The sequence below is a fragment of the Peromyscus eremicus genome, chromosome 6 (genome assembly GCF_949786415.1).
Source record: "Peromyscus eremicus chromosome 6, PerEre_H2_v1, whole genome shotgun sequence".
In the NCBI taxonomy this organism is placed as follows: domain Eukaryota; kingdom Metazoa; phylum Chordata; class Mammalia; order Rodentia; family Cricetidae; genus Peromyscus; species Peromyscus eremicus.
In genome coordinates this window covers 53,654,221-53,668,990 of record NC_081421.1, presented here as the reverse complement: position 1 = coordinate 53,668,990, position 14,770 = coordinate 53,654,221, and the positions used below count along the sequence as shown (strand labels likewise).

The 14,770-nt window shown below is 43.2% G+C and overlaps 1 protein-coding gene and 1 pseudogene across 3 annotated transcripts in view; one reads left to right on the top strand and one right to left on the bottom strand.

The window, feature by feature from the left end:
- Rapgef2 (Rap guanine nucleotide exchange factor 2) overlaps positions 1-14,770 on the top strand; it is a 244,540-nt gene that overhangs the window by 92,379 nt on the left and 137,391 nt on the right. The window lies entirely within an intron of this gene.
- Positions 2,823-5,372, bottom strand: LOC131912789 (cyclin-dependent kinases regulatory subunit 2-like; annotated as a pseudogene).

Below are 14,770 nucleotides of genomic sequence, written 5' to 3'. Positions count from 1 at the left end.
ATTTGGTTTTAACCAAGTGTTTTATGTTATTAAATATTTAAACTGGTTAAAATGTAATCTCATCTTTCATTTTGGTTAAGTAATTTTGAAAGGATAATGTTAAGAATTTAATTTAGAGGCTGGGGAGAATGCTTGCTGCTCTTTCAGAGGACCCAAGTTCAATTTCCAGCCGCCATGTCAGGTGTTCACAGCCACCTGTAACTCTAGCTCCAGCACCGTCTTCTGGCATCCATGGGCACCTGTACTCATGTGCACATACATGCACACCGTGTCCTGCATGCATGGCCCGGTCCTGGAAGGCTGACTGGGGTGACCAGGGAGTGAAGAAAGCATAGATGTACACACAGACATCACCAACAACCTGGACACCTGAGTGTGTTTACTATGTACAGCCCGGGAAGGAGATGTTAGCTGGTGTTGGAAGGAGGTCTCTGTAGAGGAGCAGCGTCAGGTTGTAGTCATCTGCGAGGAGCAATCTGCAATTGTTAATTTTTGCACACGCTGGTCAATTGTGTGTAATCACTTTTACGTGGACCAGAAGGCTTTGCCAGTTCCCAGGAGTCTGAGGCATTGGTTCTTGTCAGTAATACATGTTCATTCAGTATGTCATCCACTCTACATGCTCACTCAAGGCTTCCTCTGCTCTCCACACTCTCACACAGACAGGCATACAAGTTCACATAAATAAATAATAAATGAGCCTTGAAACACTTATTTTACAGATGGGAACTTTTTTTTTTTTTTCATAAAAAGTCAGATCCAGTAAAGCAGGGAGATAGGTTTTATGCTGTAGACTAAGGCTGGCCTGGAAGAGGTGACAGAAAGGGACAGGGTAGGCCTTGACGACCAGAGGGCAAGTAGAGGAAAGTGAGGTTTGTGTGCTTCTTTGCCTTCTGCTTCCCAGGGTCAGACTGACAAGCTTGCTCTTGAGAAGATGACCCAGTGGAGGGGGGAAGCCTGTTTGTTTACTGTTCTCACGGTAGTGATTGTCAAAATGAGGCTGGCGTTGGTAGTGCTATCCCAGGACTGCTTGTAATAGTAATATTATGGTGATAAAATGATATTAAAAAATCCAAATAGCCAGCGTTTAATACTGAACCCGATTTGCTAAGGGACCGTTTAAAACACTTGTCCACGTTAGGTCGTTGGGTTTCACTGTTCTGCTTCACATAGCATGGTACAGGCAGGGGTGCTTTGGCCGCGTGGGGATTTACACCTTCTAGGAGTCAGCCTAGAATGCTTGTGGGTTCGAGGAGTGACTCTAGGAATTCTCTTCCCAAAGGAAGGGCAGAGAGCTCATGAGCCTCTTTTCAAACAGGACATGGCGTTTCATCCCTCAGAGTGTCTGTCTGACTTACACATCTACAGTTGTACAGGAAAACCCCAGTTAAGCTCTAGGATATTTGTAAAAGTTATGTGATTTTAGTGTAAAAAGAAATTATGAATGAACTAGCTATATACATTTTTCAAAAGAAAAGGAGTCGGTTCCTTGAAATCTCGTCCAAGATGGTCATTCTTCAGCGTTCTGTTTTCCATTCTAAACCTCTTTGTGAGTGTGTGGGGGTGATGTGTGCATGGGTGGTCCACATGACTAAGAACAGTTTTTATATACAATTTTCCATCTTGTCTGCATTGATTAAATAATGTGTGTGTGTGTATAATGAATATTGCTTTCTAACATGCAAACTTCTTTATAAAGGGTTACTGTTGATAACTTTCAGTGTCTGTAACTTTCCACAGTTCAGTTCAGTAATTGTAAAGGGTGAATTTTAAATTTTACCACAAGTCCTACTGTAATGAGTGTGCTTTGGAGTTCATGCACGCTGAAGGATACCAATTAGTGGCCTCAGCATTGTCATCATCATGGTGTGATGTCTGCTGCACAAATGAAACGTGTAGACAAAGCTCTAGAGCCCAGGGAGAGCCTGCAATGGCATCCTACCAGCCACCATCCGTCAAGTGACAGCTTGTCCCAGCTCCTGGCAGGAACCCAGTGTTCAGAAGAGCTGCTGCTCTGTAAGAGGAGGACTTGCAGTTCAGACCTGTTCTGGGAGCACATTGGACTTGGAGTATTCTGAAGGATGACATAAGTTACTCTCTCTCTGGCTGCATGTCAGATGCCCGTGAGTCAGGATTTTAATGGGATGAAGGAACAGTCTTGCAGACTGAGTGGCAGGCCAGGGCTATATATAGGCTGTTCCTTCACGTTGCACCTGGTGGCATTTGCCCTGCCCCAGCTGTTTGTTTCCTTGGGTGATGTTGCCTTAGGAATAGTTCTGAGCTGGTTTTAATAGGAAAGAGTCCATGTGCATGCTGGTGCCGTGATAAAGGTTGCAGGAGAGATTCATGGGTAGTGCTCTCTTTAGAAAGCACTGAGGTTCGACGTGAAGGAGATGCTAATAACAGCCCAGTTTTTATGAACCTGGTTTTCAGTCAGTTCTTCTCACTTACACATTTTTTTTTTTAAATTTTCTTTTTCAAGTATGTTTATTTTCTCCAGGAGTAAAATTATTGAAAAGGTCAAGTCAAATTAATTTCAACAATAGTGACAAATGCAACATATAAACTTCATTTAACAAAAGTAACTGGTAAAGTAGAACAGGCACTTACGTTAAGGAAAAAACAACTACAAGAAAAGTTATCTTTAACACCTTAAAATAACCCACTTGTAGTTGCATTGATCTGAGCTCTCTTGCTGTGAAGGACACAGCTCATGCACAGGTATAGATGGAAGATTTGCATATTTTCAGGTATTTACCGAATACTACATATGTACACATACACATTAAATTTGAAAATGATTAGGTGATCCCAGCTGTACTTCACTTTTGTTGTTCTGTTGGAAGTCGTCGTCGTCATCTGAAAGAGAAGGATATGTGATTCTGGCTCATGAACCTTGTAACGAGCCCATCCTGGACTGTTGGACACCCAGTCTCCTGCACTCTTCAGCCATCAGATGAGTTTTTGGTACTTGTTTGGAGAGTTCTCTGGGTAACACGACATGCTGGGACTTGTAGTGCTCATTGAAGTACTTGTCCGAGTGGTAGACCTGCTGTAGGTCATCCTGCCTGTTCCTGGAGGAAAAAAAAACATAAAACAAAAAACACAAACAAGAGCAGGAACAGGGCACAACTATGTCCAGCGCAACGACTCCACTTACACACCTTTTAAGGTCATATCCTCTATAAAACAGAGCCATTGGTGTACAGTATCTTTCTTTTCCTGCTTGTGCTGTGGTCAGGGTAGAGGTTGTAAGCTTGACAGAAGACCTGAAGCTGTTAATGCCATTAGCCTTAGAACTCGGGAGGTGCTAAAATGATTGCAACGAAAGCTGGGAACAAGAGTGTTTTAGTTAGGGTTTCTGTTGCTGTGAAGAGACACCATGACCACGGCAACTCTTACAAAGGAAAACATTTAACTGGGGTGGCTCACTTAGTTTCAGAGGTTCAGTCCATTATCATCATGGTGGGGAGCATGGCGGTGTATAGATAGATGTGGCCCTAGAGGAGTAGCTTAAAGTCCTACATCTTGGAGACAACAAGAAGTCAACTGACTCACCGGGCAGTATCCTGAGCATAGGAAACCTCAAAGCCCGCCCCTACAGGGACACACTTCCTCCAGCCAGGCCATACCCACTCCAAGAAAGCCACACCTCCTGTTAGTGCCACTCACTATGAGATTATGGAGGCCAGTTACATTCTAACTACCATAGAGAGGCTTCCAGTATATGGGGCTTAGCATCTAATTTACTAGGTTAATCTGTTTGGGTGCCTTACGTCTGCCTCTAGTGGGCACTATATTATCAGTAAAGTGCCGCCAAGATTGTGTGGGCTTGTTTCATGTTTGACCATTATTCTGTCTCATTTTAGACCATGTTTGATGGAGCCCAGATTCTTAGTCATGTTTCCATGTATTTTTTTTTCCCCCAACACTGAATGAAAACTTGCATTGTGTGCTGCAGAGCGATCTCACACAAATCCTGGAGTATATGGAGGAAGCCTGTCATGTAACTTAGTAAGTGAGGGAATTGTATAGGAAACATGAAAAAAACTGCCTTGTGTCACGGAACAGTGGACAGTGATGCGGGAAACCTTCAAATATAGGGGTATTTTTAATGCCTGTGGCATAATCAAAGGTAGCTCTTCTTGGAGGGGAAGCTTGAGTTGATTTATGATTTAGGCTGTTGGCAAGTGTTCAGAAAGAAGATCTGGACATGGCAAAGCCCGCGGGTGACGGCACCCAGAAGTAGGATTGAGGGAGGGCCACCCGAGCATTGCCAGTAGCTTTAATGGATGCAAAAGAACAGAGTCATTCTGCATGGGGTAGGAGAGCAATGGGCAGGTGAGGAAGTGGCAGCAGCTTTGGTAGTGGTCGCATTAGTGAGAGGTCTGGTGTACAGACCTCAGAACTTAACCAGGAAGCCAGGATTGTCAGTGACTTCTGTCCCGGGCAGCGTGAGCAGGAGGTTGGAAGGACTGTGCACAGCATTTGTTTGTGCCACATTGACTGTGTCCATTTATAACGAGTGCCTTTCTTCATTCATACCAAACATCCGCAATCTTTAAAAATTAAAATTGTGGTGTGCTCCTCTTACTAATCACATTTTAAATTAGAGCCGACGGCTCTAACGAGGATAAGTGGAGAAAGAAGACATCTAGCTAATGAGTTCTGAGAGGCTGCAGCGCTGTTCTCACTGTGTTTCACGTGGCAAACAATGCCCTGCTTGAGTTCAAGATCGCAGGCACACTTGTGCGTGCCAGTGCTACCTGATAATCAGTGGATTGCTCTGAGAGCCCGCTAGCTTTTTAATAATGAAGGGATGAAACTGTGGGTGCACAGTTCTGTGCTTATGTGCTAGAGATCGAAAACAAACCTAAGTGTTCTATCTTTTGCATAAAGAGCTGTAGGATTTACTGTATTTTTAAAAGGACAAATTTATTAAAAATTATGTGATACCTATTAAGGGTGGACTGTGGCATTGAAAAAAATAACTCACTGGTAGATTATATTGCAGAGGGGTGACTTTATTAGATATTAAGTGTGTCCAAAAGGTATATAGGTATAAAGAGAAGTAGGGACTAGGGTTTAGAAAGTTTTGTGTGTGTGTGTGTGTGTGTGTGTGTGTGTGTATTAAGGTAAAGTTTACCCCCAGGTATTAGTAAAGGTCCCAATAGTACAAGATTAAAGCTTGGAAGGGTAAGACTGGTTCTGGAGGAGAAATGAGGAGAGCAGTAATAACTGCAGACCATCTTAGAGTTGTCCTTGACTTTCAGAAAGACACATAACGGCCATACGCACCTTTCTTCCCCGTGACAAGTAGCATTGACTTTAAGATTAAGTGAAGCATCATGCCAGGAGGCGGGGTTGTGCATGCCTGTAATCCCAACATTTGGGAGGCAGAGGTAGGAGCATCTCTGTGAGGTCGAGATCAGGTTAGTGAGTTCCAGGACAGTCAGAGCTCCATAGAGAGACCCCGAGTCAAGAACCAACAGCAACAAAAAGTGAAGTGTCATGCAGGTACATTGCTTAATGTTTCTATCTCCTAAAGAGAAACCATAGGGCCTTTTCTTTTATTTGGTGTAGAGTGGTTGCGTGAGGGTGTGTGTGTGTGTGTGTGTGTGTGTGTGTGTGTGTGTGTGTGTGTGTATGCAAATACACGTGGGAGCCAGAGGGTGATTGTTGGCAGTCTTCCTTCTCACTTTCCGCCTCCTATTCTGGGGCAGGGTCTCTGCTGGCTGCCTAGTTTGCTTCCGCCCTCTTGTCTCTTCCACCCCAGCACCGAGGTCACAGAGTCTGTCTGCTGGAGCTGGCTCTGTGACTAATCCAGTGGCAGTCCCCATGCTGATGTGGCAAGCACTTTCCTGCCTGAGCCATCTCCCCGGCTCTGACACTTAAACAAATCCTTATCTGGAATGGACCGCCTCCGCCGGTGGCAGAATTAGTTAGGCTGTGTAGAGCTGCTGATTTCAGGCATTAGGTCACACAGTTCATTGTCATATGTTTTTGCTGGAGCAAGTGATTCCAGCGTGTAGTTTGTCAGTTAATGACAATAGTCAGGCGCATGGGGGTGGTGTGGGGCGGGGCAGAGGAACTCCTTTTTTAACTTAAAAATGGTCGGTTGGATCTACATCTACATATGTAAGAGTATGTGTATAAGTGAGTCTGTAATAGAATTAAAGTATACACATGCATACACAGAAAACATTTCTTAGTGTGAGTTTGTATGTCAGTCTGCCCCCTGGGTCAGAACTCTAATCCTATTTGTAAATCGGTTTTAAAACCTGACCTGCCTGCCTTGCTGTTAATAAGGCTTTGTAGGTGAAGTATTATGTTTAGCAGACAGTTATCAAGAGTCAGCGCTGCATTTATTGCTCTTCCGGAACAACAACAACAACAACAACAGCAACAGCAACAGCAACAGCAGCAGCAGCAGCAGCAACAGCAACATCCCCAAAACCAAACCAAACCCAAACCCAACCAGCCAACCAACCAACCAGCCAACCAGCCAACCAGCCAACCAGCCAACCAACCAGCCAACCAACCAACCAGCCAACCAACCAGCCAACCAACCAACCAACCAACCAGCCAACCAACCAGCCAACCAACCAACCAACCAGCCAGCCAACCAACCAACCAACCAACCAACCAACCAGCCAGACAACCAACCAACCAGCCAACCAGCCAACCAGCACGAGCAAAAGTCCTGATCACTCAGAAGGACAGTGTTTGGCAGTTTCGTGTCTTCTAAGGGATTCTTTCCAAAAGAGTTATGAAAAGGGATAGCCAAAGTGCCGCCACCGACATCTGAAGCCCGGGTGCATTATTCCATCGCCACAAGAGATTCCACAGCCCCATGCTGAGCATAGCCTCACCCCTGCCCTGCTCCTCTCACCCGATCCTCGCATTCTCTCTGCTTTGGAGCACAGCTGAGTGAGCCTCCTTCTGGGGCTGCTTCAGGTGAGGGGCAGACGTGTACAAGGATCCTCTTGTTCAGTCGTCAGAGTCAGGAATTTCAAAAGAAGAAGGTTTCCAGAAGGAGAAGGGCCAGTGCTTCAGGGAGATCCAGAGACATGAGAGTCGAGATAGAGCTTTGGCTTGGCTAAGGGATGGCATGGGGCATACCCGGGGAAGCAGCACCCGTGGATTGTTCTTGCTGGTTCAGACCAGAATAGAAAGACAAGAACTGAACTGGTGTGAGTGAAAGTGTCATCATCAGGAAATGTCACTGGGGTAGCTGGAAAGATACCTCAGAGGTGAAGGGTTTGATTCCCAGCACCTCATGGTTGCCTGTAATCCACGTCCAGGGGATCTGACTCCCTCTTCTGGGCTCTGTAGGGACCAGTGATGCAAGTGGTACACAGACATACATGGAGGCAAAACAACCCCCCCCCCCCCCAATTAAATTAAATTAAAGGAATGACCCGCTGAAGAGGAACAGGAAAGGGACTAGCTAAGGAACCATAAAGCCAAGAGGAGTGTGTTTCTTAGGATGAGGAGATGCTTGTGTGTGTGTGTGTGTGTGTGTGTGTGTGTGTGTGTGTGTGTGTGTATTTTTAGAAATGATCCAGAAGAGAGGGCACATGGAAGATATGGACAAGAGGAGAGCTGCTACTGAGCTGGCAAGACCCGTGTGTGTGTGTGTGTGTGTGTGTGTGTGTGTGTGTGTGTGTGTATTTTTAGAAATGATCCAGAAGAGAGGGCACATGGAAGATATGGACAAGAGGAGAGCTGCTACTGAGCTGGCAAGACCCGTGTGTGTGTGTGTGTGTGTGTGTGTGTGTGTTCATTCAAGCATGGACATGTCCTTTTGAAAGTATCCCCCTTCAGTTTTAGGCTTCAAGTGAATGGACATTAGTTTACAGATTTGGGGGTTCGCTATTTGGAAGTTCTGAAAAAGGGTGGTGCCAAAAATACAGCAGTCCCCTAAAAATAAAGTTTGTGGAGTCCTCTGGATGCAGAATTACGTTTTTAAACGGCTCTGTCCCCTCCCTGCAGATTACTTTAAAAATATTTGTAACAGTATCATGGTAACATTCCCTTGGGGGGGTGAGGGGGGGGACAGATTTCAATGACCTGTGGTTTTCTTTAATGCCAGAGTTACACAGAGAATAAGCCGCGAGAGGATGAGGTAGAAAAGGACACACAGGGCTCACGGTGAGAGAGCTCAGCTCCTGGAGGTGCTGAAGCCCTCTCTGGCTCACGTTCAGTCCCCATTCGATACACAGAGCACTAATAAATACAAGTTTAAAACAAAAAAGAAGGAAGTAGCAAGTTGGAAGAGAGAGCCCAGGGGAGCTGACACCAGGTGTGTGTTGTGGGCCGAGTGCCCTAGCAAGCATCAGTTAGCTTACTGTGTTGGTTATAGCTTTGGTGCATAGCTAGTGGATGGGGGCTGGTTTTTCTCTTGGGTAGGGACCCCGGCATAGAGATCTAGGGTAGTTTCGTAGGGACAGCGTGTACAAGAAGGTACCAGGCTGTTTTCTTCCCTGACTGCTGTTAGCCTGTGGTTCTGAAGCAGCTGCAGGACTTTGGTTGCATGTCTTTACCCAAATCACAAAGCAAGAAGAAAGGAAGAAAAGCAAGAAATGTACCTTTCCCATGGTGATGCCCAAGCCAGATGCCTTAGGCAGAGTACAGTCCTGTGGCCCTTCCGGCTACCCAGGACCCCAGGATCCTGGGATGTGTAGTCTGTTACTCTGCAGTGAGCCGTGGCTAATGGAGTAGGGGAACTTGTCTCCTGTATACCTGCTAGGATTTCTCCGTTCTTGTGTGTTGTCCTCACTGTCTTCTCTACTTGATAGATCAGTGTTAACCCTCAGCCCTTGTTCATGCTTCTCATCAGCTTAGCACATTCTCTCAGGTCTTGCATCATCTGTGAGTCCTATGTGTCCTGCCTAAAGTTGACCAATGGCAGTGTCATAGTATTCCCCTGGCTGGCACATGGTAAAGGTGTATTAAAGGTTTCAAGGAAATTCAGGGAGGGAGTTCCAGATAAAGTGAAGAAAACATTGAAACAAATGTGACTGTGGTTTGAGAACAGTTCATTTAATTCCAGATGTGGTGTATCTGGTTTAAAATTAGAAATATGATTCATTTCTACATTAAAGATGTCAAGTGAAATACATAGAGACACTAGTGCATGTATTAAAACAACTCCTTTGGATATTAGTGTACTTTTTTGCTTTAGTATTAAAAAAAGTCCTGAAAGGTTCAGAAAAAAAATTCATATTATTTGGACTGTTCTTTCTGCTTCTGAGTTGTATTCTGAGGTGATACCTGAGGCAACAGAGCAAAGCTGTTCTCTAGGGAGGGAGTTCAGTTACTGGATCAGGCAGGGAATTGGGTTGCTATAACTACAGCACACAGATGTGCTGTACATATAAATACAGGCGTTTGTGGTGCTTGGAATCCTGGCATTGGTCGTGTCAGAGAGTGGCATGAAAGAACAGGACTCCCAGGTTTGTGTGTGTGTGTGTGTGTGTGTGTTTGATGCTGTACCAACCATTATCACGTGTTTGAGGGTCAGGGACTTGCTCTTGTCCACCCTTGATAGAAATGTGTGATGATTCAGTTTGTCACCATTGTATTTCTCTTCTAGAAAAGTATTATTGTATTTATGAATGTCTTAAGATGTGACATCTGTCAGTGAAACACTGTATTGATTTTCCCTGTTAAATGTTTGAATCGTGTGTCCGCTACCACTTGGAGAGGGCTTCACAGCTCTGCTTTGTGTCGGTCGCTTTCAGAGGAGTGAGAGAGGAATGGTCAGATACTGTGTGACGTGTATGAGTTCAAGGTCTGCCTTAAAATGTGTATGGAGAAACTAATTTTGTTTTTAAGGAAACAGGTACTTTGCATTAGACATTCTAATAGGAAATAGCGTGAATTAAGGATTTTGGTTAATTTCATGAAGTTGGACTATCTTTACTAAAATAATATTTCCAGTTAGTCATAGTTCTGGGACAATGTATTTCATTTTATTATGAATTGAAGTGTAAGTGTGTGTGTGTGTGTGTGTGTGTGTGTGTGTGTGTGTGTGTTAACTGTTAACGGGACTATGATATATGCCCCACTCAATTTTCTAACATACTGTAAATTGTTTGAAAGTACTAGTTGGAATGAGTAAAATGAAGCAATGGCTTAGATAAATAAGTGCTTTTTATACACAAATTTAAATATCATATCATTTCTTAATGTGCTTAATTACCAATTAGAACTGTACACTCACTATATTAGCACCATTTCCTTAGGTGTTTCTTAATTTTGTTAACACATTGATGACTATAAGATTTATGTTTTACAATTAAATGTAAAATAGCGGACATGCTATTTAGTGTCCATAAAACCTTTTTAAAATTATACTTTTGTTTTACTAAGACTTCTCTAGAGGAACAGAACTGATAGAATGAAGATCTATATCTGTCTGTCTGTCTGTCTATCTCCCTATGGGATTTATTAGGGTGCCTTTACAGGCTGTGGTCCAGCTAGTCAACAATGGCTGTCTCCCAATGGAAGGCCCAAGAACCCAGCGGTTGTTCAGTCCTTTTGGTTTGATGTCTCAGCCGATCTTCCATCTATACTGCTGTCTTCACTGGCTGTCTTAATGCCAGTGAAGGGATGGAGCGGCCCGCAGGAGTGAAGGCAAGCAGCAGGGAGAGAGCCTTCCTGCTTTTATAGTCTTTTATACAGGCTGCCACCAGGAGGTGTGGCCCAGATTAAAGGTGAATCTTCCCATTTCAGAAGATCTGAATTAAAAGTGGGTCTTCCCACTTCAAGTGATTTAAGAAAAAAATCCCTCACAGATGTACCAAGCCACTCAGATTTTAATTAATTCTGGATGTAGTCAACTTAACAACCAACAGTAGCCGTTACAGCTTTTATCTTAAGATTTTGAGTCAGGTATTTTGGGATAAATTTTATTTTTTTACCTTATTTATAGCTATAAGCTACTGAGGTTATTAATGTGTAATTTAATTTAGATAATATTTATCTATCTATCTATCTATTTATTTATTTATTTATGCATTCATTTATTTGTGCATTTTGAGATAGGGTTTCATTAGGTAGCCCTGGCTAGTCTGGAACTCACTACATAGATTAGGCTGGACTTGAATTCAGAGTTCCTTCTTCCTCTGCTTCTGCCTCTTGAGTGCTGGGATTAAAGGCATGTACCACTTCACTCAGCCCAGCATTAGTGTACTTTTAAAACATTTTAGCTAATTTAAAAATGAGAGCAATGGTCAAATTTCAAATTCTGTAAAACATTTTCCTTTGTTTTGTTGTACTATGTATGGCTTATAAAGATGAGCTTATGATAAAGACAAAAAGTATTTAAATGAATTTGGTTTACAAATAGGAAAATATCAGATTAAGATTATTCCATTTCAATAGATAAGATCTCCTGGGTAAACTGGGAGATGGGATAAACGGGAGGGGATGGGGAGGGGAACATGAGGGATCAGGATGGCTGAGTCGGGGGTGGGGGGTGGGGGGGATGGAGAGGGAGAGCAATGAAAAATCTTGATAGAGGGAGCCATTGTGGGATTAGGGAGAAACCTGCTACAGAAGTCTCCAGGAACCCACAAGGATGACTCCAGCTAAGACTCCTAGCAATAGTGGAGGGGGTTCCTGAGCTTGCCTTCTTCTCCTGTAATCAGATTGGTGACTACCCTAATCATCATCGTAGAACCTTCATCTAGTAACTGATGGAAGCAGATGCAGAGATCCACAGCTAAGCACTGGGCTGACCTCCTGGAGTCCAGTTGAAGAGAGGGAGGAGGGATTATATGAGCAAGTGGGGAGGGTCAAGATCAAGATGGGAAAAACCACAGAGACAGCTGACCTGAGCTAGTGGGAGCTCATGGACTCTGGACTGGCAGCTGGGGAGCCTACATGAGACTGAACTAGGCCCTCTCAATATGGTAACAGTTGTGTGGCTTGATGTGTTTGTGGGTCCCCTGGCAGTGGGACCAGGATTTATCCTTGGTGCATGAACTGGCTTTTGTTGAAGCCTATTCCCTATGGTGGGATACCTTACTCAGCCTTGATGCAGGGGGCTGGGGTTTGGGCCTGCCTAAACTTGGTATGCCAGACTTTGTTGACTCCCCAAGGGAGGCCTTACCTTCTCTGAGTGGATGGCAGGTGGGGTGGGGGAGATGATGTGGGGGTGGGGGAGGGGGAGCGGGTGAAGGGGAGGGAAGGGGAACTGTGTCCAGTATGTAAAATGAAAAAAAAAATAAATACAAAAGAAAGATTATTCCATTTCATTACTCTAAGTTAACTATATATCTCAGTGTTGAATGGGAAATGATAAATATGAAAATTGTGTGTTTTCTTGTCACAGTGGTATAGATACTTCTAAAGAAACAATTTGCTATAATTTAGAATTTCAGTTATTTCAATTTTCTATATTGTTGCCTGATTATGAGTTTAACTAATATAATCTTTGGAATCTCAGCCTTAAGAGTTATTGTGAAAAAGGTACTTCAGGTTTCTTACCAGACCTTAGCTCGTGTAAGTTAATGTGTGTGTGAAAGCTTCCTTGTGTCTAAAGCAGATTTTTCATCGAATACCAAAGTAATCATAGGCCTGAGACATTATGGAGAAGAGCTACGTGCTGACCACTCAGAACCACCAGTATGAGCTTTTGAAGAATGCCTGAGGGCCATTAAGTCACTGGCATGAGAGGGTCTCTGGGAGGTTGGGTGTAGTTGGTAGGAGATAGCATTCCTACATCAGGGTGTGCTGTAGTGATGGTTCCAGCTGGCATTCTTGGAGGATCAAGGTTGATGGGCCACGTGGCAGAGTAACTTGCTAGATGCCAAGTGGTGAAATTGGACGGTGGTTCAGTGATAACAGACAAAGGGGGACTTAGAGACGGTTCTGACACTTTTAACTTGGTTGTCTGTAGATGAACGGTGCCTTTGAGAGCTCTAACCGCATAGCGAAGGAGTGAGGTGGGTGAAATGAGCGTGGTTTATTTTAGGTATATCGAGTCACATATGTTGGCAAACAGAAGAACTGAGGGTAGAGCAGCTTGGTCACTGGTTCACTTGAAGGTAGATAGAGGGGGGTTTAGGTAAACAGAGACAACAGAGGGAGAAAGAGGGATTGGTATAGTTCTTTCTAAACGCACCAAGGACAGATTTTGACAACTTTAAAATCACGCCTTCCAGTCCACCCCAGGCCAGAATTACCTCCCTGCCTATCTTAGCAGCCCGTGCAGCATATTGCCAATGCTAGCACCAATGCCAAATTTCCTGGAGCTCATTGAATTTCATAAATGAGGGAGTACGGATCTCCCACAAAGTATTAATTTATAAATAATAGTTTGATGGCTTCTGCTTCCGTCTTCTGTGAATGTTCATGAGTATGTGTCTGTGTGGACAGTGTGTTTTTATTACTTCTGGGTGCTTTGGGATGGAATTGCTGTGTTACGTGCCGTTTGTTGAACTATATTGTGAACCACCACGCTGTTTTCCACAGTGGTTGTCACTGTTTGCATCCGTAATGGCCATTGAGGTGTCTGGTTGCTTCATGTTGTCTCTGGTACTGTGCTGTGACGTTTTATATTACCCATTCTAATAGCTAATTTTTTTTCCCCATTGTGGTGGTTTTGTTTTGTGCTGGGCTTGTACATGTCAGGCAAGTGGTCCACTAGTGAGCTGTGATGACACTTGACGAAGATTTTTTTCTATATGTTATTGGCTACTCTTGTTTCTTCTTTGGTGAAATTAATTAAAAAATTTAAAGTAAAAAATGGATATTTATTTTGGCTTGTAAGCATTTTGTGTATTCTGGATACAATTCTTTTGTTAAATATATTTTAGAAAAAGTTGCCTCAATCATTGGCCTATTGACCTGTATTCTTTAAATTAAAAATATGTATATATTTACTTACATACGGGTGTGTGTGTGTGTGTGTGTGTGTGTGTGTGTGTGTGTGTGTGTGTACATACACAAAGGCACAGGGGAGTTAAGGACAGCCTGTGGGAATCAGTTCTCATCTTCCACTATGTGGGACCCAGGGATTGAACTCAGGTCCTTGGGTTTGGTGGTAAACATCTTTATCTCTGGCCATATTGCTGGCTCTAAACTGGAGGCTTTTAATTTTTATTGAGATCTATTTTCATCAGAAATCTCATTTGTATTTTGTACTTTGGTGTCCTGTTTATGACATCTTAACCTGACGTCACAGTTTTCTTAGGCTTTTTTTTTTTCTAAAAATTTAATGTTAGCAACTTTTCCACTAGTATCTGAGATTCATTTTGAGTTAATTTTTCTGAGTGTTTTGAAGCTTCTTATTTTTGCTTGTGGAATGCAATAGTTTCAGAAAAATTCATTAAAAGACTATTTACAATCTTTTCATGTATGTATGCGTGTGTGGGTGTGCATGTGTAAGTCAGAAAGACGACTTTATTGAGTTGATTTTCTCCTTCTACCTTTATGAGGGTTCTGGGCATAGAACTCGGGTCGCCAGGCTTGTGTGGCTCCTGTCCGAGCATCTTGCCTGCCCCAAAGGAATATTTCTTAACTTATTGAATTATCTTAACATATTTTTAAAAAAAACACTGAATTAATTGTAAAACATTTACATAAAATGTTTAACTAAAATAAAAACAAAAAAAGAAAACCATTTAAACAAATCTTAGGTCCTTCTGTGTGTGTGTCCACATTTGTGTACTTAATGGCACATTTGTGGTAAACACCAATTTTGGTTTTTGTCAGAATCAGTTTTGTAGCTCTGTCTTCCCATAAAGATTTAAATCAG